The 24,678-nt window shown below is 33.7% G+C and overlaps 1 long non-coding RNA gene across 4 annotated transcripts in view; it reads left to right on the forward strand.

Annotated features, from left to right (window-relative positions):
* The window catches only part of LOC132667410 (uncharacterized), a 965,632-nt gene that overhangs the window by 804,919 nt on the left and 136,035 nt on the right, over positions 1-24,678 (forward strand). For all 4 annotated transcript variants that reach the window (XR_013555696.2, XR_013555695.2, XR_013555697.2 and 1 more), the window contains one exon: positions 11,710-11,794. This is a non-coding gene — a long non-coding RNA (uncharacterized LOC132667410). The remainder of the gene's footprint in view (positions 1-11,709; positions 11,795-24,678) is intronic.

The raw sequence follows: 24,678 nt of genomic DNA on the forward strand, positions 1-24,678 counted from the left end.
CTCCGAGCCATCAGCCCATAGCCTGACGCGGGGCTCGAACTCACGGACCGCGAGATCGTGACCTGGCTGAAGTCGGACGCTTAACCGACTGCGCCACCCAGGCGCCCCGGTAATTGTATTTATTAATTTAAACCTTTATGGAGCCTATTTAAAAGTGAATAAAGGTTAAAAAAGACTCCTTATTGAATAGTAGTATGCATATTATTGTAGTGAATCTACAAGATTTTTCCATTGTTAAAAATCTTTTCCTCAGGAGGGGCACCTGGGTGGCTCTGTTGTTTAAGCATCCGACTTGGGCTCAGGTCATGATTTCACCATCCATGAGTTTGAGCCCCGCGTCGGGTTTTCTGTTGACAACTCAGAGCCTGGAGCCTGCTTCAGATTCTGTCTCCCTCTGGCTCTGCCCTGTCCCTGCTCTCTCTCTCTCTCTCTCAAACATAAAGATTAAAAAAAAATTTAAACATTTTCCTCAGCAGAGGCTGGAAGATGGCAGCAGAGTAAGAGGACTCTGGGCCTGCCACGAATACAACTAGATAACTATCACATCATCCTAAATATGCCAGAAATTGACCTGAAGTCTGACAGAACAAACTCCACAACTAAATGTAGAGAAAAGGCCACATGGAAGAGGGTAGGAAGTGCGGAGAAGGGGCTTGGGAGAGAAACAGATTGTGGCTACAACAACGGGGAAGCAGCTGTGGTCACAGAAGAGGGTGAGAGACAGACTAGCACTTTGGGGGAGCACACCAGGAAAACAAAACTCCATAGCAATTGGCTTGGAAAGGGAGAGGGACCGAATTTTGTGAGTTCTTCTAATAGTGGGGCTTAAAGCCTGAAGTTCTAAAGGTCAGTGGGTGGGGCTGGGATAGAGCCCAGAGGACATTGGGGCTGCTCTTAGAGAAAAGGCAGGGAAACAGCCCATGGACATACAGTGTGGAAACAGTGATCTGAAGAGTGCATAGGACACACAGTGGGGAGGTTAGTTGCTCATCTTGGAGCAAGTATGTCCCAGAGAGACAGAGTTCACGGAGAGATCCCTCAAAACAAAGGAATTGGTTAGTGCCATTTCCCTTCCCTGACCCTCAGCTTAAGCACAGAGACACTGGTGGGAACCAGCACAGGGTGGACACTCCCTACCTAACTTGTTTACATCAAGCCCTGCCCCCTCTGCAGTCAAGTGCAACTGCTTTTTCCAGCCACACTTGTCTCAGTCCCAGCACAGCAGTCCCCTTCCCCTCGAAGACTGGCCCAACCCCTGCCTACACCAGGTCTTCTTATGTGGGAGTTTGCAGGGCCTTGATTTCCATAGCAGTGTGATAGATTTCAGTTCACAAGCAGACCAGACCACACCTAGTGAAAACTTGCCACATTCAGGATGGGCACCAAACACTGCCACAACAGGCAAAGAGAGCCTCTGCAGAGGACTGGCCTGAAGGATAAAGTAGCCAGGACACAACAGCAGAGCGCACACAGCACACACTGGAGACACTCCTAGAAGTGCCGGGCTCTGGGAAACAAGGGGCACTACATGGCAGGGCACTACAGGACTATTTTTTTCATAAGGCCATTATCCTCAAGAAAAAGGAGATGTAGCTGACTTGCCTAACACAAAGAAACAGGCACGGAGACTTAGACATTTTAGACAAAATGAGAATACAGAAAAATTTGTCCCAAATGAAAGAATAGAACAAGGCCACTGCCAGATATCCAAACAAAACAGATACAAGTAGCATGCCTGATGGAGTATTTAAAGCAATGATCATAAGGGTACTCACTGGACTTGAGAAGAGTGGAAAACATCAGTGAGACCCCAAACAGAGAGATAAAAAAAGAACCAATCAGAGATGAAGAGTGCAATAAAGGAGATTAGAAATAGGCTTGATGCAATGAATAGCAAGCTGAAAGAAGTGGAGGAATGAATTAATGACCTAGAAGACAGAGTTATGGGAAGTAATCAAGGCAAACAAAAGAGAGAAAAAGAATTATGCAAAATAAGAATAGACTTAGGGGACTCAGTTACTCTATCAAACATCATAACATTCATATTATAGAAATCCCCGAAAAAGAATAGAGCAAAAAGGGGGCAGTAAATTTATTTGAAGAAATAGTGGCCGAAAACTTCCCTAATCTGGGGAAGGAAACATATCCAGATCCAGGAGGCACAGAGAACTCCCGTCAAAATGAACAAAAGCAGATCCGCACCAAGACATATTGTAATTAAACTGACAAGATACAGTGATAAAGAAAAAAATTTTTAAGCAGTAAGACAAAAGAAGACAGGAACTGTCAAGGGAAAACCTATAAGGCTAGTAGGGGATTTCTCAGCAGAAACTTTCCAAGCCAGAAGGGAGAGGTATGATGTAATCAATGAGTTAATAGAAAAAATCTGCAGCCAAGAATATTCTATCCAGCAAGGTTAACAATCTAAATAGAAGAAGAGATAAAGAGTTTCCCAGACAAAAACTAAAGGAATTCATGATGACTAAACCAGACTTGCAAGAAATATTAAAGGGGACTCTTGGAGTGGAAAGGAGAGATCAAAAGTGGCAGTATACAGGTAGGAAATACAAAAGCAGTAAAATGAATATTTATGTGAGAAATCAGCCAAAGAACTCACAAAGTAAAAAGATGTAAAATGTGATACCATATACCTAAAATGTGAGGAGGAGAGGGAAAAGAATGGGCTCAAACTTAAATGCTCATCAACTTATTGTAGAGTACTATATGAAGAAGATGTTATATACAAACCTAATGGTAAGCACAAATCAAAAGCCAATAATAGATACACAAAAATAAAGAAAAGAAATCTATTTATAGCAATAAAGAAAATCAACAACCTATGGAAGAGTGAAACACAAGAAAAGATCAGAGAAAATCTTCAGAAATAACCACACAAGAAATAATAAAATGACAACGAATACATAACTATCAAAAATTACCTTGAATATAAGTGGACTAAATGCTCCAATCAAAAGACATTGGGTGACAGAATGGATAATAAAACAAGATCCCTCTATATGCTGCCTATAAGAGACTCATTTTAAACCTCAATACACTTGCAGATTGAAAAAGGCGTATGTAGAAACATTTATTATGAAAATGGATGTCAAAAGAAAGCCAGAGTAGTAATACTTATATCAGACAAAGTGTCTTTAAAACAAAGACAGTAACAAGACACAAAGAAGGACATTATATAATAATATAGGGGATAATCCAACAAGAAGATAAAGGAACTGGAAATATTTATGCACCCAACATAGAAACACCCAAATACATAATACAGGAAATAACAAATATATAAGTAATCTTTAATAATATAATAATATAGGGGACTTTAACACCCCAGTTGCATCAAGTGGACAGATCATATAAACAGAAAATCAACACAGAAAAAATGGCTTTGAATGACACACTGGACCACATGAATTTAACAGACATACTCAGAACATTCCATCCTAAAACAGCAGAATATACAGTTTTTCAAGTACATATGGAAAATTCTCCAGAATAGATCACATATTAGCTCACAAAATAAGCCTCAAAAAATTCAAGATTGAAATCAGACCATGCAACTTTTCTGACTACAATGCTATGAAACTGGAAGTGAACCACAAGAAAAAATATGGAAAGATCAGAAATACATGGAGGTTAAATAACATGCTACTAAACAATGAATGAGTCAACCAGGAAATAAAAATAAACAAAAAAGTACACGGAAAAAAAAACGAAAATGAAAACACAATGGTCCAAAACCTTTAGGATGCAGTAAAAGTGTTCCTAAGAAGGAAGTTTATAGCGATACAAACTTACCTCGAGAACCACAAAAAATCTTGGGGCTACTGGGTGCTTCAGTCAGTAAGCATCCAACTCTTGATTTCAGCTCAAATCATGATCTCATGGTTCATGGGATGGAGCCTTATGTGGGGCTCTCCACTGATAGCCTGATGCCTACTTGAGATTCTCTCTTCCTGTCTTCTGCCCTTCCCTGCTTGTGCTCTCTCTCTCAAAATAAAATAAATAAATAAATAAATAAATAAATAAATAAATAAACCTGAAAAAAAGAAGCACAAAAAAATCTCAACTAAACAGCCTAAATTTACACTTAAAGGAACTAGAAAAAACAACAACAACAACAAACATAACCTATAGCCAGCAGAAAGCAGGAAATAATAAAGATTAGAGCAGAAATAAATGATATAGAAACTAACAACAACAACAAAAAACAAAAACAAACAAACAAAACAACAGAGCAGATCAATGAAACCAGGAGCTGGTTCATTGAAAAAAATCAATAAAATTGATAAACATCTAGCCAGACTTATCAAGATAAAAAGTGCTCAAATAAAATCACAAATGAGAGAGGAAAAATAACAACCAACACTATAGAAATATAAACAATTATAAGATAATACTATTAAAAACTATATGCCAACAAATTGGACAACCTGGAAGAAATGGATAAATTCTTACAAACCTATAAACTACTAAAACAAAACAGAAAGAAATAGAAAATTTGAACATACTGATAAACATCAAAGAAGTGGAATCAGTATTCAAAAACTCCCATAAAACAAAAATCCAGGACCATATGGCTTTATAGATGAATTCTACCAAACGTGTAAAGAAGAGTTAATACCTATTCTTTTGAAACTATTCTAAAAACTAGAAATGGAAGGAAAACTTCCAAATTATTCCATGAGGCCAGCATTACCCTGATACCAAAACAAGATAAAGTCTCCACTAAAAAGTGAAGTACAGACCAATATCCCTGATAAATATAGACACAAATTTCTCAACAAAATACTAATACACTGAATCTAACAATACATGAAAAATAAATCACTCACCACGATCAAGTGGGATTTTTTCCTGGGCTGCTAGGGTAGTTCAATATTCACAAATTAATCAATGTGATGCATCACATCAGTAACAGAAAGGAAAAGAACCATTTGATCAGGGGCGCCTGGGTGGCTCAGTTGGTTGAGCTTCTGACTTTGGCTCAGGTCATGATCTCACAGCTCTGTGAGTTTGAGCCCCACATTGGGCTCTGTGCTGGCAGCTTGGAGCCTGCTTCGGATTCTGTGGCTCCCTCTCTCTCTGACCCAACCCACTCTCATTCTGCCTCTGTCTCTCTCAAAAATAAATAAAACATTTAGAAAAAAAATTTTTTTTGAATAAAAAAAAGAACCATTTGATCATTTCAATAGACATTTGACAAAGTACAAACATCATTTGACAAAGTACAACATCCATTTATGATAAGAACCCTTAACAAAGTAGGTTTAGAGGGAACATACATCAACATAATAAAGGCCATATATGAAAACCCACAGCTAATATCATCCTCAATGGGGAAAAACTGAGAGCTTTTCCCCTAAAGTCAGGAACAAGACAAGGATGTTCACGCTCACCACTTCTATTCAACAGAGTCCTGGAGGTCCTGGCCACAGCAATCAGACAACAAAAAGAAATAAAAGCATTCATCAGGAAGGAAGAAGTAAAACTTTCACTATTTGCAGATAACACAATACTATATATAGACAACCCAAAAGACTCCACCAAAAACCTGCTAGAACTGATAAATGAATTCAGTAAAGTCACAGGATACAAAAATCAATGTACAGACATCTGTTGCATTTCTATGCACCAATAATGAAGCAGCAGAAAGAGAAATTAAGAAAACAATCCCATTTACAATTGCACCAAAAATAATAAGAAACGTAGGAATAAACCTTAAAAAGGGGTGAAAGACCTGTATGTACTCTGAAAACTATAAAACACTGATGAAATAAATTGAATATGACACAAAGAAATGGAAAGATAATCCATAGTCATGGATTGGAAAAAAACCCAACATTGTTAAAATGTCTATAGTACCTAAAGCAGTCTTTAGATTTAGTGCAATCCCTATCAAAATATCAGTAGCATTTTTTAAGAACTAGGATCAAATATTCTAAAATTTGTATGGAACCACAAAAGACCCCAAATAGCCAAGCAATCTTGAACAAAGAAAAGCAAAGCTGGAGGAATCACAATTCTGGATTTCAAGATATATTACAAAGCTGTAGTTATCAAAACAATATGGTACTGGCACAAAAATAGACACATAGATCAATGGAAGAGAATAGAAAATGCAGAAATGAACCCACAACTATATGATCAATTAATCTTCTACAAATCAGGAAAGAGTATCCAATGGGAGAAGTTCTAGAAGGCAAATCTGATGAAAGGTCAGTATCTGCCAGATGCCAGGGATGGGGCCAAGAATTACCTACAAAGCAGCACAACAGAAAGAAACTTTTGAGGATCAAGGAAATATTCTATACTTTTATTAGAGTAGTTGCATTACTGTATATAATTGTCAGAATTCATCAAAATGTATACTTAAAATAGGTGCATTTAATTGTGTGTAAATTAGAAATCCATAAATTGATATAAGAAACATGTTAAACCTGCTTTGATTATTAGCAAAACATCTTTTTTATTTAATGTTTCTTTATTTTTGAGAGAAAAAGAGAGAGCATGAGCAGGGGAGGGGCAGAGAGAGAGGTAGGCACAGAATCTGAAGCAGGCTCCAGGCTCTGCGCTGTCAGCACAAAGCCCGACACGGGGCTCCAACTCATAAACCTCGAGATCATGACCTGAGGATAAAGTCGGTCACTGAACCGATTGAGCCACCCAGGTGCCCCTTTTAACAGAACACCTTAAACCTATCTGCTTGCTATTAAGAATACAAGTTGTTTTAAGAATGTGAAACAAGGGTACAAGTAATCCACAAACCCAAGCATTGTGCCTTCCAGGAAGTATGTCTGTAAAAGCTGTCTGAGTATCCTGATTTTGTTCAATTCAATCAAATCTTTACACCTAGGGAATAAAATTCTGATCAGGTGGTTAATTGGGTCCAGTTCTGATATTTCTAATTTACCAAAATCTGAATCTTTATTTCCTAACAATTATTAAATGAATACATGTTCTTATAAAAAGCAACACAAGGTAGAAGAGCATCCATCATTCCATCACCTAAAGAAATTATTGCATTTTGGAGTATTCCTTTATTTTTAATGCAATTTTTACATGTCTCTGATAATATGGTGAGTGCTATTTTGTGAGCGTGTTTCTTACTCAGTATTAAATCATTAACATTTTCCCAAGTCATTAAATATTCTATAAACATCATTTTAATAACTGCATAATGGCTCATCATATGCCTGTACCATAATTAACGATTACTCTTTTAATGGCATTTAAGTTTTTTTTTCTAAACAGCAGTCACACTGCCTGGCTCACTGAAAGTACAATGAAATTTTTGTTGAATGAGTGAATGAGTCATAAACAATGTTGTGAAGAACATCTCTTTGTCACAACCTCTGTATTTTATGAGAAGCTAAGATAAATTTCTGGAACTAGAATGTCTATGGTAAATATATAAAAAATGTCTTAAAAATGTTAAAGGCACTCAATTCATTTATCATAAGCTTTTATCTTGAGAGAAAGATGAAAATGATATTATATCTGGGTTTTCAAAAGTTAATTAAGACACATTTTAAAATAATTGTGTTTTAGAGAGTTACAGTTCATTTTGAACAGGCGATTTATTTTAATAGTGTACTAATGTGATCAGTTAAAGGTAAAACTCCACCTCTGCTTCTTTCTTCCTTTTCTTAAAAAAAACCAAAAAAACAAAAAAACCTCATGGTAATCCTATCTCCAAGAACATTCTGGTTTTATTTTTTTATATATATTTTTAAGTTTTTTTATCTTTTATTTTTGAGAGAGACAGAGAGAGAGAGAGGCAGAGGCAGAGACTGGCTCTGCACTGACAGCAGTGAGCCGCTTGCAGGAACTGTGACATCATGACCTGAGCCCCCCAGGTGCCCCTAAAAACATTGTAGTTTTATATTGTCTCTGATTCCACTGTATTTCTTTAACTTCAGTTTCTAAATTCAAGATTTCTTGCCTCGATTATAGCTTCTGCTACTGTTTTGTCATTACTGCCTTTTTCATACAGTTTGGTCTTTCTGTAAATTCATTTCCACTCTGGCACTTACTGAGTAGGAGATTCTAAGAAAACACAACTAGTCTGTTGTAATGGTGGCAGAGTTAACACTTTTTTTTCTTGTCCTCTGCTCTATATTAATCTGCCCTGGTTTATTTTCCCAATGCAGCAGCAGGCTGCTTTTTGTGTTGATTCTTCTTTGCATTATTTCTCAAAGTCAAACTTCCTCATTCCTGAAAGGGTGAGTTTTAGGCCCTATTGAACACATTTCAGGTCTTCTAATCAAGTTGGCTGTGAAGGTGAGAGTGCTGGCTGAGGATCTGGCTCCTTGGCTGGAGAATTGCTTGATGCTGGCCCCTACCTACTCCTGTCTATTCTCTCTCTGATCTCAGCCTTTCCTATGCAGGGAGAGGTTATTGAGCCTGATGCAATGATACCGAGCTAGAAAAAAGGATTTTCTTGCAATATTGCTGCTAAGACATCAATTTGGAAGGCTCTTAATTTCTTTATAGTCTTTTCTAATTTCTCCATTTCTAATTCTCCTCTTTTATCATAATTTGGAATAGTTGTTTAACATAAAAATATTGTTATTTATTTTCAAAGGACTGTTTTCCTGAGAGAGAAGTCACTTTTTAAATATTTATTAGATAATTAAATTATGCCATGTACCTTATATAAGTCATGCCCAGGACTTACATCCGTATCCATAAGACCCAAATAACCAAACTAGTGTGTTTTCTTGATAGTTTAGCCATCCTAAAAATGAAGTCCATATGCCACATGCGTAGCCTGCCTGGCTTTTGCAAAGATGAGTCTGAAAAAAGTAAATAAAATAGTTGTAGCAATTCAAATGATTAAGTAACAGCATTTCAGTATTTCATATATGTTTCAAGGAACATTTATTCTTTCACTTCTTTGAGTAGAGTTCAGAAACTGTCTGTTTGAAAATTTAGAATTTCTTTGTAGCTTTATAAAATCTGTGAGGAAATAAACGTGGCTCATTGTTTCCCTCTAGGAGATGTATTAAAACTGAGGTACAAAAATCTGAATACAGGTAAATAAGAAATAGACCAGACACCGCAATGAGTAAAATTGGTCATATTGGTCAATTGACCAATATTGGTCATATCAAGTTCACAGAACTTGAAATTATAATAATCTAATAAAAATTCTGAAAATAGAAAAATAAATTCTGGAGGTGGATAATACACTAAATGTAGTTAAGAATACAAAAGATGGGCTTAACAGCAGAATAGACACAGTTTAAGAGAGAATTAACAATTTGGAAGAGAGGACAGAAGATAATATCCAGACTGAAGCAAAGAAAAAACAAAGGATAGAAAATAAGTAAAAATGTAACAAATATGCAAAACATGGCTAACTGGTCTAACATATATGTAATTGAAGTTATAGGAGGATAAGAGAAAAAGAATGGGGCAGAACCCATTTTTCTGTAGTAATGAAGAGGTAATTGGTTTAGAGTTTTCCAAACTGGACAGAAAAAAAATTGTATCAGACATCCACAAGCTTTGTAAATTCCAAGTAGAGTTAACAAACAAAACAAAACAAAAACAAAACCACCTAAAAACAAGTACTACATAGAAAACTGCTGAAAACCTAAGATAAAGAGACGATTTTTAAAGTAGCCTGAGTAAGAAGCTTAGTTTCACAAGAGTAACAGAAAGACAGATGAAGAAATAAGCCAAGAAATAGAAAGACTTGGAATTCAAGAAAAATATGATCTAGACCAGGAGATGGAAGATATCCTTGGGTTGTTGCTGAAGGGATTATTTTAGTATATCAGCTGTGCCCAGATTTAGAAATTCACTTGCCCAGATAAGAGAATAAGGGCATAAAATATCCAACCTGTTGAAAAGTTCCCTTGTGGTTGCCTTTTCTAGGTCACAAATGACAGCAGGAGATGCCCCAATAGAACTGGACTTTCTTATTTTAGTGGGGGAAATAACAAGATCCCTGGTAGAGGCCAAATAAATCGGGATGCATATCTATCATAGACATAGTAGAAGCAATATTTACCACAATAAATCTTGGGAAAAAAAAAAATCTGACTGCTTTTGCAGAAAAGCTCAAATATTTTACAAGGTTATTTGCTGACATGTGACAGTAAATAAAGCTGTGATATCTTGAAACTCAATCTAAAGCTTTTTAGGCTAAGCAATACTATCTTCAATTTTAAAATTCATTTCTCTCCATTATAAATGAGTTGAGAGATACTGTTAAAGTGGCTAGTCAAAAAGTATGGCTCAATTCCCTTGGCAGCTGCCCATTTCCTTGATTCCATTACTATGCACTTCATGAGGTCCTGTCAATGCCGCCAGCTGAGTAAGGGTCAAGGGTTTGGCGAAAACAGGTGTTGCTCAGACCATTTTACTTGACAGTAGTGAGCACTGAGGTCACTGACCCAATGGAAGGAAAATAGGCCCAACAACGGTGGCAAGCTGTACGTGTGACATTCTTTGCCCTCTTTTCTACATTCATTTCCTTTTTGACTCATTGTGAATCTTTTCTTTTTCAACAACATAAGGAATGCCTGTTGTTTCTGGGCCCTAAAAGGATTCAAGTCTAAAGATACCTGTGGATTGTTGAATTTTCAAGACAGGATGAAAAGTTATATTAGGCCAGTGTCTGGGTCATTTAGTGATAAATTCTGACTTCTGTCAAGAAGCATAAATAAAATAAAATAAAAGGTACGGATGAATTAGGCAATGATTTTTTGTTTGTTTGTTTAATCTGCTTTGACTTTAATTTTCCTACATACAAGTGGATATAATGTTTTTTTTCATTTGACTTCTCTTTTCTTTCTCTCTTTTTATTTTCTTCAGATTTCCATTGCTCTATTTTTCTTTTTCTCTCTCACAATCTTTCACACTCTAGGTTGCTTATACGTATACACACATACACCAGCACATTTCCCTCTTTAAATAAAGGGTAAGGTTTTATACAATATTTTGAGATTTTTATTTCAGGAGTATTATTAAGGGATGAAAATTGGGCATATTTTGAAATCTTCTTTGAAATATAGCTGTAAGTCATATTTCTACTTGATGCATGCCACACAAAATTAAAATATTCCTGCCTTTTACTGTATTTTTAGATTCTTTTAAAAGTAGCAATCTTCTATAAAGATGCCATCAGGTGGCATTAAGTGTCTTAAATAATTTTGCAAAATATAAAAGGTATTTCACTAGATACTCCTATTATTATTTTATAGCTTAGGTAGTATGCAGCCTTCTAATACTCTAGAGTATTTATGAAGACAACTGGGAATTAATTTAATAAGTATTGAGTTTAAAACCACTATAGCATATTACATTGCCTAAGTAATACCAGTATAAATGGGGAAAAAATTAAAGAGTATATCAACATGAAAATGATAGTTAAAAGAAATATCATTATGTACTGTGATGGAATGATAATGTTATGAATATCTGTTGGTATATTCCAGCAATTAAAAGAATCTGTTTTTTGTAAGTGGAATAGACACATTTAATCAACATCTGTCAAATTCAGACTTGAACAGCTAAGGGAAAAACCAAAGGCAATGATTGTGGGGGGTTTATATTTACAAGGAAATAGTATATGGATCAGTTTGTAAGCTTCTTTTTTGATAAAATGAGAAATACCAATTGTTTTCAAGTTTACTTTTACATTTGACATTTAGTTTGCACATGTTTCTTTGTTTTACTTTTCAGGCTCAACTTTCCTACATAATTAAGAATTTGCAGCTTAGGCACTGCCAAAAACCACATCTGCACTGAAATCAATTATCTGTGTTTGGTAAGTGGGGCCGAAAACATTTGATAAATATTTTTTGTCTGCAGTAAACTTCAATGTTCATGTTTTAGCTATGATTTTATTGAAGACACTTAAGAAAATTTCTAAACATCTCTAAGGATTATTTTTCCCAAACTGCCTTGTATTTTGGCAAGGTGGGGGACTTGCTTTTATGGATATATTTAATCTAATCTATTGTACCCAAAGCCAGAAAAGTCTGGTATACTGCCATTCATTTTTTAAATTTTTGTTTAATTTTTTAAGTTTTATTTATTTATTTTGAGAAAGAGAAAGAGCATGAGCAGGGGAGGGGCAGAGAAAGGGAGAGAGAGAATCCCAAGCAGGGTCCTCACTGTTAGCACAGAGCCTGATGCAGAATTCGTTCGAACTCGTGAACCACGAGATCATGACCTGAGGTGAGATCAAGAGTCGAGACACTTAACCAACTGAGCCACCCAGGCAGCCCTGGTATTCTGCCATTCTTAAATAAAAAACGGGAAAGACCAAAACTACATGCCTTTCTATAATCCATTTGAATCTGGTAGTTTAACTTTCGATCAAAGTCAAGCTCAAAGCAAAATACTTCTAATTGATCATATTAAAAAATTAAACTTACTGGTCTTAGTCTGCATCATATATCATCATATTGGAGACCAGTTTCAACATATAAATTTAGGGAGACAGAAACATTCAACCTGTGGTATCACTCTTCATTGCTATTTCTTTCATCACTTTATTCTATCAAGATTAGGAATTCAGATACCAGGATATTTTACTTCAGTGGTTCATCTCATCTTCCTTAGAGAGTCAAACTTCCAAAGTGCCTATGCATTCTCTGACTATACTTGGCCCTTGGCCTCAGTTTTCCCTTTGGCACTTTCTGTTTTTTTTTTTTTTTTTCCTGAACATTGAATTATGTACACAAAAATGGGCCGTGATTTTCATCTTTGATAATATCAGCACAAAATACAAAATTCATCCATTTATTACTGTTGTTGGTTAAATCATTTACAAAAATGATGACAAACAATGAGCAATATTACAAAAGCAGTTAGAGTGATTGAGGAAAAGTTAATCTAAGATGAGGGTATAGAAAAAAGTATAAGGAAACAAAAGGTTGAGAAAGAAAAGGCAACAAATTTAAGAGAATTGATATTGAGTGCTAATCCATTCAATGAATATTTTTTGAACAGCTACTGTGTTCTAGATGCTGATCTATTTCCATGATTTGCCACTAATCACTTTGTATTGATAATTTTTATGTTAAATATTTTTCTGATATAAAAGAATGGCTTTTTGTAGCAAAATTCTAATATGGAAAAATGTCTAAAAAGAAAAATGAAAACCTCTTTAATAACATCCTTGAGTATGAAGCATTGCTAACATTTAGTATATTGTCTTTTTTCTCTGTATATACTGTTTTTATTAAAGTGCAAATCTAAATACTGAGCATATATTCTCATTTTTTAAAGTTAGCTTTAGTTTTTATTAATTTCCCGTCATATTAAAAATCTAAAATATTTTAAATGTCTCTATGATATTTCAACAAATGTCTGTACCAAAATACATTTAATCCTTCCCACATTCGGGGTTTGAGGTTATTTACAGTGTTTTGTTGCTTTATCTAATGCTAAAATCAATATTCTCATTCATATATTTATGTTTTTTCTTCACCACATACATCCCCAAAATAAATTCCCAAAAATCTAACTGTGAACAGAAAACATAATTATATCCAGCAGAATTATCTCAATAGAAATGTGTAGTAGTACCTTGAGACTATGCCTAATTCTTGGTTTCCCCTTACCCTACTGTGAGTAATACTGAAAAAAAAAAGTGATTAGAAAAATTTTTGTTGATAATGAATGAAGAGAGTATTTTGTTTTAATTTGCATTAATCTGACTGCAAATGTGGTTGAATATTTTTCATATGCTTGTTAAGCGTTTGTATCCTTCTCATATCATAATAGCTTACTGAGCTGTTAGGTTTTTTCTTATTTATTGACAAGAATTTATTATATATTAATATTATAGATGTATTTTTATATTTATAATAAATTTCCCAAGTATCATTTGCCTTTTCATTTTATATATATATTTGACATACTTAATTTTGACCAAACTCAAATCCTTGGAGTTTTCTATTATGATTTCTTCATTTATGTTTGGAGTCGATCCCATCTAGAGAATTGAAAAGTAAACTGATAGAATTTCCTCTAGTTCTTATTTTATCACCAAACACCTTTATTCTTATGGAATAATTTTGGATTATGATACGAAGTATGAGTGCTGATTAATACATCTATTCTCACAAGTAAATTTCGCAGGTGAACTTTAGGATCATTTTGCCATTGTGCTATTAAATAGTATATCAGTTTCAGGAAATTTCTCCTTCAGATTTTGTTTAGCACAAAGAATAGATACTTCTTAAAATTTTATATCTAAGAGAAATTTATGTCTCTATTCAAATAATATTGTGAAAATTACAGTAACACAAAAATAAAAACTATAATAATGAAGTATATATTTTATAATATATGATAATGTGATATTTTATTTATACTACTATATAGTATACATTGTACAGTATAGTATATTTTGTATTACTATATGTAATATACTAATATAAAGCTGAAAGTTTAGTAATAAAACTAAATTATTTTTTAGGTGATTTCATGTTTTGGTTTAAATCATTTATTAGTGTTTTATTATTTTGTTGACATTGCAATTCTATTTTACATAATTTTATAACTGATTATTAAAGGTATTAGGAGAGAGATATAAAGAGGAAAATAGTGCCATGTTAAAAGCTTAGACTTTTGATTCCAAAGTGCTCAGTTTTTCAATACTGACTTTGGAAAAATGCATATTTCTGGTGAAATTATATGCCCACCAAAGAATTCTGTTATGTAGAATTATTATATAATTAATTATTATATTAATTGTTATATAATTGTGAGGGTGGGAGAAAGATACTTGAATATATGCAAGATATACAAGAATATCACTAATATACCCATGTACCGCTTCTGTGGGAATAACTCAAAGCTCTAAATGAAATGAACAGTAGAGAAACCTCAACAAGGGGATGAGAAAGAAGAGGAGAGATACTGGGATCAGTAAAACTTATACTGTTTCATCCAAATTTACCATTTGCTTTATATAATGCATATAATGGGAGTGTATAATATAAACACTATATTAAAATCCTTGAGAAAGGACAGATATTCTGTAAAGGAAACTTTAATAACAATATCAAATTTGAAATATGTAACCATCTCAACAAAACATAGAATTTATGGTTGAAGATGAGAATAAGCTGGGGAAGGAAGTAAGGAAGTAAAATTTTTCCAAATGTCTCTTCTTTCTGCAGAAAAAGAGAGAAGAGTGAAAGGAATGGATTTTATTCCTCTGAGCTAATCTTATTGCAGTGGGGGCTAAGTCTTGGATAAAAGAAAGTAAAGCATTTTGATGTACATAAGAGTTCATCTGAGTGGGGAAAATATCTAGCATATTCTTTTCTAATCATGATAGAGAAATATATGCCTGATTATGTAAATAAGGAGAATAATATCAATAACATGATAACTTGTAGTATTACTTTCAAATTTACAAGTAGGGAAGAAAACGGATCAAATGAAAACAAAATAAAATTTAGTACCTAAGAAATATATAATTAAGATCAAACAACAAAGTCAAATTTATAAAACAACACTAAGCAGAAACAGACTGAATTTTCTCATTAGAAGACAAAAAAAAAAAAAAGAGGGATGGGGAAAGAAACACTAGACAAAAGTAAAGAAGGTAAAATGTCAGTGGTCATATCAGACATATTGCAATCAGTGTTAAAAGCCTGAAAATGAGAAAGATACCAAGCTCTGATAACACACTCCAGTTAGAAAGGTGATATGCCATGATCTTGTATTTGACAAGGCACAAAATAGCTGAATTTGTTTTTAAACGGATATTTCTATTATCCTCAATAGGTTTGGAGAGAGATAGGAAAAAAAATAGTCATACAAAATAAATTGCATATTCTCTATATATTGGAGTTTATGTCTCTTGAAAAGGGAAGATACTTATTTTGGGTGCTCTGAAAAATTTGCAAAAATCTGACCATACTTGGCAGAAGAAAACATTGAAAACTTTAAAACAAAAAAGTTTTTTGCAGGTTTCATTATTTATTATTACCAAATAAATAAAGCATAATAAAAATATAAAAAATGCAATTCATTTTGTGGAAAATACAAAAAAAAATCACTTTATGACAAAATTGTAAAGACATAGCAAAAGTCCTACCAAAGGAAAATGCATTAACATCTTGATAAATAAAAAAGAAAAAGATTATAAATTATTTTACAAATTAAAAAAAAACTGCAAAATAAAGTAGAAAGAGACCATCCTAAAGTTAAAAATAGAAATTAAGAAAGTAGAATACAGAAAATAGTAAAATTTAAAATCAAGACTACTTAACATCTGCAATATACAGATGAGTTTTGACTTACAGTGATTTAACTTTGGATTTTTCAACTTTACCATGAGAAAGCAACAGGCATTTAGTTGAAACCATACTTCAAAATTTGAATTTGGATAATTTCCAGGGTGAACGATATGTGATGCTGGACAGCAGCAGTAAGCCATAGCTCCCCCAGGCAGCCGCATGATCATGAAGGTAAATAACTGATACACTTAAAGTAATTCTGTCCCATACAGTCATTCTGTTTTTCACTTTCAGTACAGTATTCCATAAATTCAATAAGATATTTAACACTTTATTATAAAATAGGTTTTGTGTTAGATGATTTTGCCCAAGTGTAAGCTGATGTAAGTGTTCTGAGCATGTTTAATGTAGGCTAGTAAGCTATGATGGTCTGTACATTAGGTGTCATTAAATGCATTTTCAATTTATGATGGGGTTTATCAAAATGCAATCCCACTGTAAGTCAAGGAAGAGCTGTAATGGGAAATATCTCATAGGATTTATTAAAAATAAAAGTGAGTAAAAGAAAAAAAGATTAAAAAATGTAAAAGAGATAACTACATATTTATTTCATATAACATAATATATACATATATATAACATGCATATACTTTTATGTATCATAGGTATAAAATTATGAGATAACACCGGGTATAGCTTCATGAAAATATATGACAGAAAGGATAACTAGTGTCCCTGAAAATACAAAATTTCCGAAAAATAGGCATGACTACTGAATAATTTAGAAAGGTAAATAAAGATTTACCTTTGAAAAATATGACAGATACTTTCATTTCTGATGACATCATGGACTGCATACTGTGCAAAATATTTGCACTTCAAAATAAACAAAAAAAATCTGTTCTTTAAAATATACTCTAAACAAAATAGAAACCAACACATAGACTTGGGTTAAATATAGATATGAATCTCAAATATGTAAAATGCACTTAAAAATTAAAGAAAACCATAATCCTTTAAAATGAAAGGCTTTTACCCTTTAAAATAAGTTTTAAAAATATTGAGCAAACCTTTCACAAAATAGGATGTACAAGCTACTAAGAATATGAAAATTTTATCAAAAATTGTTTTCCATCAGGGAAATGCAAATTAAAGCCCAATGGGACATTCCTTCACAGTCATTAGAACATCAAAAAATTAAGATTAATAATGCCAATTGTTAGCAAAGTTTCAGAGCAATAGGTACTTTCTTAAATTGTTGGGGGCAGGAGTTGTAAAATGGTAGAACTACCTAGGAAGGTTATCTGACAATTCCAATCCTATATATTTACCCAAGTGAATTAAAAACATAGTCATAAAATAATTGTTCAAGGGTATACGTAGCAGCTTTATTCATGATATCTAAAACCTGAAATCAGCAAATGGCTCATAATATGTGAATTTGTAAACAAATTCTGATATAATCACAGAGTGGATTACTACTCAGCACTATAAAAGCAACAAATTACTGAAACTTCCAAAAATCTTTTAAAATTATTATTATTTTATTGTTATTATTGTTGTAATTGTTATTATTATTAGCTAAGATGAAGCTACATACAAATGCCAGACATAAAAGAGAATACTTTTTGTATGATTTCTTTTTAAATGTTACATCACCATATGTTTCTTTTTTTTTTAATGTTTATTTATTTTGAGAGAGAGAGAGAGAGAGCATGAGCAGGGAAGTGGCAGAGAAAGAGGAGGAGAGAGAATTCCAAGCAGGCTCTGCATTCTAGCACAGAGCTGGATATGGGGCTCGAACCCACAAACTGCAAGACCATGACCTGAGCCAAGATCAAGAGTTGGATGCTTAGCCAACTGAGCCACCCAGGCATGCCTGTATGATTTAATTTATATGAAGTTCAGGAACATACATGATTAATTTATGGTAATAGAAATCGGAGCAATGGCTGTCACTGAAAAGAATAATGAGAGAACTTTCTGAGGAAATTGTAATGTTCTATAATTTGATTGACTTTGAAGTTACATGGATATATACATTTGTCAACCAGGGCACATATAAAATAATATTCATCAAATAATTATTTGTAAAAGCAAAATCATCATTATAATTTATGACAAAAATTTAGAAATATGCTAAATATCTATCCACAGAGAATGATTATAAAATGCCTAAGGAAATTGTAATGTAGTGCAATAGTATACTTCAGTGAAAACTTGAAGAATTGCGGATATACAGAACAATATGAGTGACAAACACTGAAAAATACTGTGTTGCAGAAAAATACATGTGGTATTATTCCTGTTAAGCAATGTTTGAATCCATTTCAAATTAAGCAATGTATCTAACCCATAAGTAGAAACATCATAAAGCTATGAGAAGAGCCATAAAATTAATAAATCCAAAATTTGGGAAAGTGGATACCTTTGAGTTGGAAGACAAGGGTTAGTTATGCATGTAAAGGAATACAGGGAGTTTCAAATGTTTTTGGAAAAAAAAGGTTCATTTTTTTTAGCTTGGTTGTGCATTCTTTTATATATGTGAAATATTTAATAATTTATAAAATTGGGGTGAAGAGTCACTAGAAAAAGATTGTTTTATGTCTGAATTTTATCCATACCCAGGAATACAATTCCATTGTGATTGAAATTGTTACAAAATATAAGCAGCAACAGAAATCTACCCAAAACCTGATAAGAGGAGCATAAACTAGAGAATTATGAATCAACTCTTTTATTAGCCTTGAGTTAATATGGTAAAAATGTCAATTCTTTAAATATTGATTATTAAGTTTAATGAAATTGCATTTGGAATCCAAACAGAACTATTATGGGAATTAGATAAAATGATTTAAGCTGTATATGGGAGGTTAAATAAATAGGAGTCTATATAGATAGGATAAGTAATCAATAAATTGGACTGCTATAATATAGCATGTACAAAATAAATTCCAAATGGTTTGAAAAAGAATCTCCACATATAGTTTAGATTACATATTCAACCTGGGTTTCTATGAGAAGCCTTCTTAAACAAAAATGGAAATCCGGTGCCAGAAAAGAATAAATAGGCATGTTTGATAATGTAAAAATAGAAATTTTGTATTGCAAAAGATCATATTTTCCTAAAACTTGAGAGGCAATACAAAAGTAAAATAATTGAGGATCTCTTATATTGTTTCTAACCCTGCTTTGTAGGATATTGTATATTGAGTGAATTATTTAATTACTATAATTAGATGACTGCTTTAAACTCAAATGAAATCGTCAGTCAATAAGTATGTTTCAAGGCACCTATTATGTTCCAGCCCTATTATAGGTGTGAGGGACACAGCAGTGAATAGAGCCAAAGAAGAAACACCTGCCCTTGTGGAGCTTACACTCTAAATAAGTGAAATATATAATAAACAAAATAATATGTAAATTGTATTTCAAAGAAAATAATATTTAGGTATGTAGTATGTGAGATAATGATACAAGCAGCGGAGAAAAACCAGAGTAGTGATAGAGGGAGTATGTCTGTGTGTGTGTGTGTGTATGTACAATTTTATTTTTTTAAATTTTTTTATAATGTTTATTTACTTTTGAGAGAGAGAGCACAAGCAGGGGAGGGGCAGAGAGAGAAGGAGACACAGAATCTGAAGCAGGCTCTGGGCTCTGAGAGCTTAGCACAGAGACGGCGTGGGGCTCGAACTCATGAGCGGTGAGATCTTGACCTGAGCCAAAGTCAGACGCCTAACTGACTGAGCCACCCAGGCTCCCCTGCGTATGTACAATTTTAGACAAGATATTCAGGGAATTGCTCATTGAGTAGGTGACAGGTGACTAAAGACCTGAAGGAAAGAAGAAAACAAGTCATGTGACTATTCAAGCTAAAACTATTAGAGGCAAATGAAAGAGCAGTTCAAAGGCATGAGTTGGGAACATGCTACGTTTTTTGGAGGAGCAACAGAAAGGCCAATGTGGTTATAACATAATGAGCTGGGTTGGGGGCAGTGGAAAGGAAGGGACAGGTGATAACGGCAAAGAGGTAACAATGGATCAAATCAAGACTCTCCACAGTAATAGCAGAAAAGGCAGAATATATAGTCAAAAGCAGATTGCCAGAATTAAGAAAATTCAATAAGCTTGTGGAAATTCTCTTGCATAAGTTTCTGTTTTCTCAGTGAAATAGAAAGCAGGGTGGTTGCTGAGAGCGAACATGAGGGAGGAAATACTGGAGAATTGTAGGAGGAGGCGATCTGAGTAAATCATCAATGTAGGTGATGGAGAGAGTGAATGGAACTATAGTACCATTGAGCACCCAGAACACAGTTGAGGTTTGTGATTATAAATGTAATGTGAGTTCAGGAAGCATTCTGTGTGTGTGTTTCTCCAGCCATACTCAGTACAAATGTACGTGCCAGAAGAGACGGAGTTGGATTTAACCAGTTTGGTTGTATTGCTATTTGTTACAATGAATTGAAAAGGAGTGAGGGAATTTGAAGTGTATGTGGGGGAGTAAATAGAACTAAGGAAGGTAAGCTGTGTAAACAGGTGAGTGGGGACACAAGGATGAAGACCATAAAAATCTAGTCGAGTCAATAGATTATTGACTTCCAGGTCCTCTGGAATCGAGGGTTGTTAAAAATGGGGTTTAAGAGAATGAGCTGAAAACATTAGATGTTATATATCAGTCATAGGTTGACAATATTGGCATGTAGTTATAGAAGAAAACACCTGCATTTCTCACAAAGTTTAAAGGTAAATAATATCTATTAGATTCATGAAAATTCCAATTCAGTAATTTGTTTTGGACACAGGATTGAAGAGGCACTTTGTACAATATTTAGTAGTCTACTTGATAACAAGCTTCTCAAAAAAAAAAAAAAAACCTGGCTAAATGTATTGTTAAATCCAGAGTTCTGTTTTTCATCATTTTTTTCAAAAGCATTTTGGAAGCCATTGATAATTTCTTGAGTGATATTATTTTATCACCTCTGAGTATAGGGATTTTTATATGTTTTAAAAAATACCCTTTTCAGTGGATGCTTTATATTTTAATGCTGGAATCAGCAGTATCCCAATGTGACACCAGACAAGACATCGACTTTTAAATGAATCATTGTTTTCTTTCGGAACTAGAATTAGAATAGCTGATTCATCCACAATCTATTATGTGTACATTATTGTTGCTATTGTGATAATAGAGAATTTTATTTATTTTTATGCCGGATTATATTGTGAGTACACTTTTAGTCAGCTTGGGTTTAGCAATCCTGTTATATTTGTCCTTAGAATGTCTTTCACATGTTCGAGGTTTGTACTTGAAAAGTTTATAAATAAATAAACAAATAAATAAATAAATAAATAAATAAATAAACGTATTATTTTTAGAGAATAAATTTATTCAATTGTGAAAAAATACCCCTTTCAAGTTTTAATGCCCATTTGTTCAAATACATATAATTTACATGTTTGTGTCTGTTTATTTGTGCATATGTATGTGGGGCTTTATGACTGACAGTCCTTTTTAACACTGATTCTTAAATTTCATATACTGAAGCATCTTTAAAAATATGTGTTCCCATGGGGTGCCTGGGTGGCTCAGTCAGTTGGGTGTCTGACTTCGGCTCAGGTCATGATCTTGAAGTCCGTGAGTTCAAGTCCCACGTCAGTCTCTGTGCAGACAGCTCGGAGCCTGGAGCCTGCCTCAGATCCTGTCTCCCTCTCTCTGTGCCCCTCCTCCACTTGCACTCTGTCTCTCTCTCAAAAATAAAGTAAAAACATAAAAAAAATTAATAAAAAAATATGTGTTCCCATAAAATAACATTTCCCACCTACTCTCATCTACTTATGGTGGTCATTTTTTCTACAATGTTCACTTTCCATTCTTCACATGTCTTTTGTAAGGTTCCAGTACTAGGACTTCAGTTCTAATCTACCATAACATTTATTTTTGGCTGCTGAAGACATGTAGGTCCTCTGTTTTAGGGAACTTGAATATGAAGTCACTTTGTTATGCTATAAATGTTTGTAGAAACATAGATTTCTGTAAACACAGTTAAAAGTATTTTTTCAATACAGTTTTAATTTGAATTAAATTCCTATTTCCTGTATACACATAACCTTTAAAAAAAATCCCTAGAATTTTAAAGTTTTACAGGGAGGAGGGAACTTAGATCATTTTTTCTAATTTTTTTTTTAATGTTTATTTTTGAGAGAGAGAGACATAGTGTGAGCAGGGGAGGGGCAGAGAGAGGGGGAGACAGAATCTGAAACAGGCTCCAGGTTCTGAGCTGTCAGCACAGAGCCTAACATGGGGCTCGAACTCACAGACCCCGAAATCATGACCTGAGCCAAAGTTGGACGCTTAACCAACTGAGCCACCCAGGCGCCATGGAACTTTGATCATTTGTTTTGACATTTTGCATAATCTGTGCAAGATGATAATAAATGTTCTATTTGTTGTGTACTCTATTTTCTAATAAGACCGTCACAAAATATATTAGAATGTTAAAAATTCTGGGAAGTCCTGTAGCAAAGAAATCTGACCAAATTCAATACAGCTTTTCTCAAACATGGTTGATATCAAAATTACTACCCATCTTTGTTTTTTGCTGAACACCTATTAACATCTCATTGAACAAATTGTTCTCAGAACAGTTTAAGAAATTCTGTTCTCTCCTTAGATGAATAAACAGAGACATGGTATATTAATATGTTATTCTAAAGTATATGGCTATTTACTAGCAGAAAGTATCAGAACTAATTTGGACTCCCAATTAAGTGTCTCTTTCTTCCTGCCATTTGTCTCCTGGTATTTTCTTATTCCCAGTGCTGTATTGAGCCGTCTGTAACACTAATCCTATCTTTGTTTAAAATGCTGATATTTTATTTTTGATTTATTTGTATAAATTTTATTTTTAAATATTGATTAAAATATTATCTATCTTGGTTACTGAGTTTTGTGTTGTCCCCTATATTTTATGCATGAGTGCCCCATTCACCTAGCCCAGTTCTGGGTTGGATTATCCCAACAAAACTGTATGTGTCTCCTCCAGTCTTGGAATATCCAAATCATTCCATATTCCAAATTATTTTGAAGTATGATGAATTAGGTCTCCACATCAAAACCCAATCTTTGGTTACTCTCATTCTTCACATTTATAGAGAGAAACATCCTAGTGTTTTCTGCCCTCTTGTTCCTGGGAATAAGAATATCCCTCCGATTATTTTGCATATTAATTTATAAATACCATGTAGATTATTGCACTTTCTGAAAGTCTGAGATTTTAATTAACTGATAATTAACAACCCAGATCTTACATTAACCAGTTCCTATGTTCAAGGGAATAAACTTGGGGCTGAGATAACATCTACTAGCCCCACTTAATAAAAATTCATATTCACGAGCTCAGTGAACTCTAATACAGCATGTCCCAAAGTATGTTTCAGAGAAGGGGATGTTAATAGGTTCAGGGCAGGGGGGTGGAGGGATGTAATAATAAAATTAGTTGGATAGATAAAGATCTGAAGGAAACTAAAGAGAATCTTTATTTCGGGACTTCTCAGAGCCTTTAATATGCTGATGTTCTCCAGAAATATGAAAAAAAAAAAAAAACTCTTATACAATGCGGTGTTTCTTAAACATATCTGACTGTAGAATCTTTATATATTTATCTGAATGTATGAGAGCTTTTGCACAAAACATCTGTCATGGCACTATTGTTTCACAGATCATGTTTGGAAAGTATATCTGTAATAAGCTAGCTGAACCTGGATTGTGTTTTATAGAAAGTGTTTTTCAGATGATGTGTAATTCAATGTCCTATGGTACCACTTTGTTTTCCAGTAGTGGTTCACTTACCCCAAAAACCAGCCAGGACTCTTCTTGTGCATGAGAGAAATACTGAAAATTAATTGTTTTACTGAGTGGAAATTTATAAGAATAGACTATTTTTTTTGATCATCATATCCAACTTTTTCACAGCTGAATGTTTTTATAACTCTTGGGTAGCTGGTATCCACTTAATGAAAGAGTTCCCCCTAATCAATCTCATATGGAAGAGCTGATATGTTTACCCCTCTTGTCTCAGGTATTTCTGACCTGTTTACTTCAAAAGAAATTTTGAAAATGTGCAAAATCTAAACTTCCTTCCTCGTTATACCTGTATTATTTTCTATATACAATGCACGCCTAGACCATCCCTGAGGTCTAGAAAAACTCTTATTTTGCTTCTTTTCCGTGCTCTCAGAGATGCTGACAGAAATAATTCCTTGCCCTCAGAGCCAGTTATTAATTGGAAAAAGATTAATAGTGATCTGCTGAAAATTTAATGTGAAGTTTAAACCTGGTATTCCTGAAAAGATGTTTGAGAATAATTTTATATTTTAGAGAAATTTTGGATAAGTTCTGATAATAGTATTTTCAGCTGCAGACAAAGATCCAGTACTGACCACAGTT

Source organism: Panthera onca, chromosome B2 (assembly GCF_046562875.1).
Source record: "Panthera onca isolate mPanOnc1 chromosome B2, mPanOnc1 haplotype 2, whole genome shotgun sequence".
Classification (NCBI taxonomy): Eukaryota; Metazoa; Chordata; class Mammalia; order Carnivora; family Felidae; genus Panthera; species Panthera onca.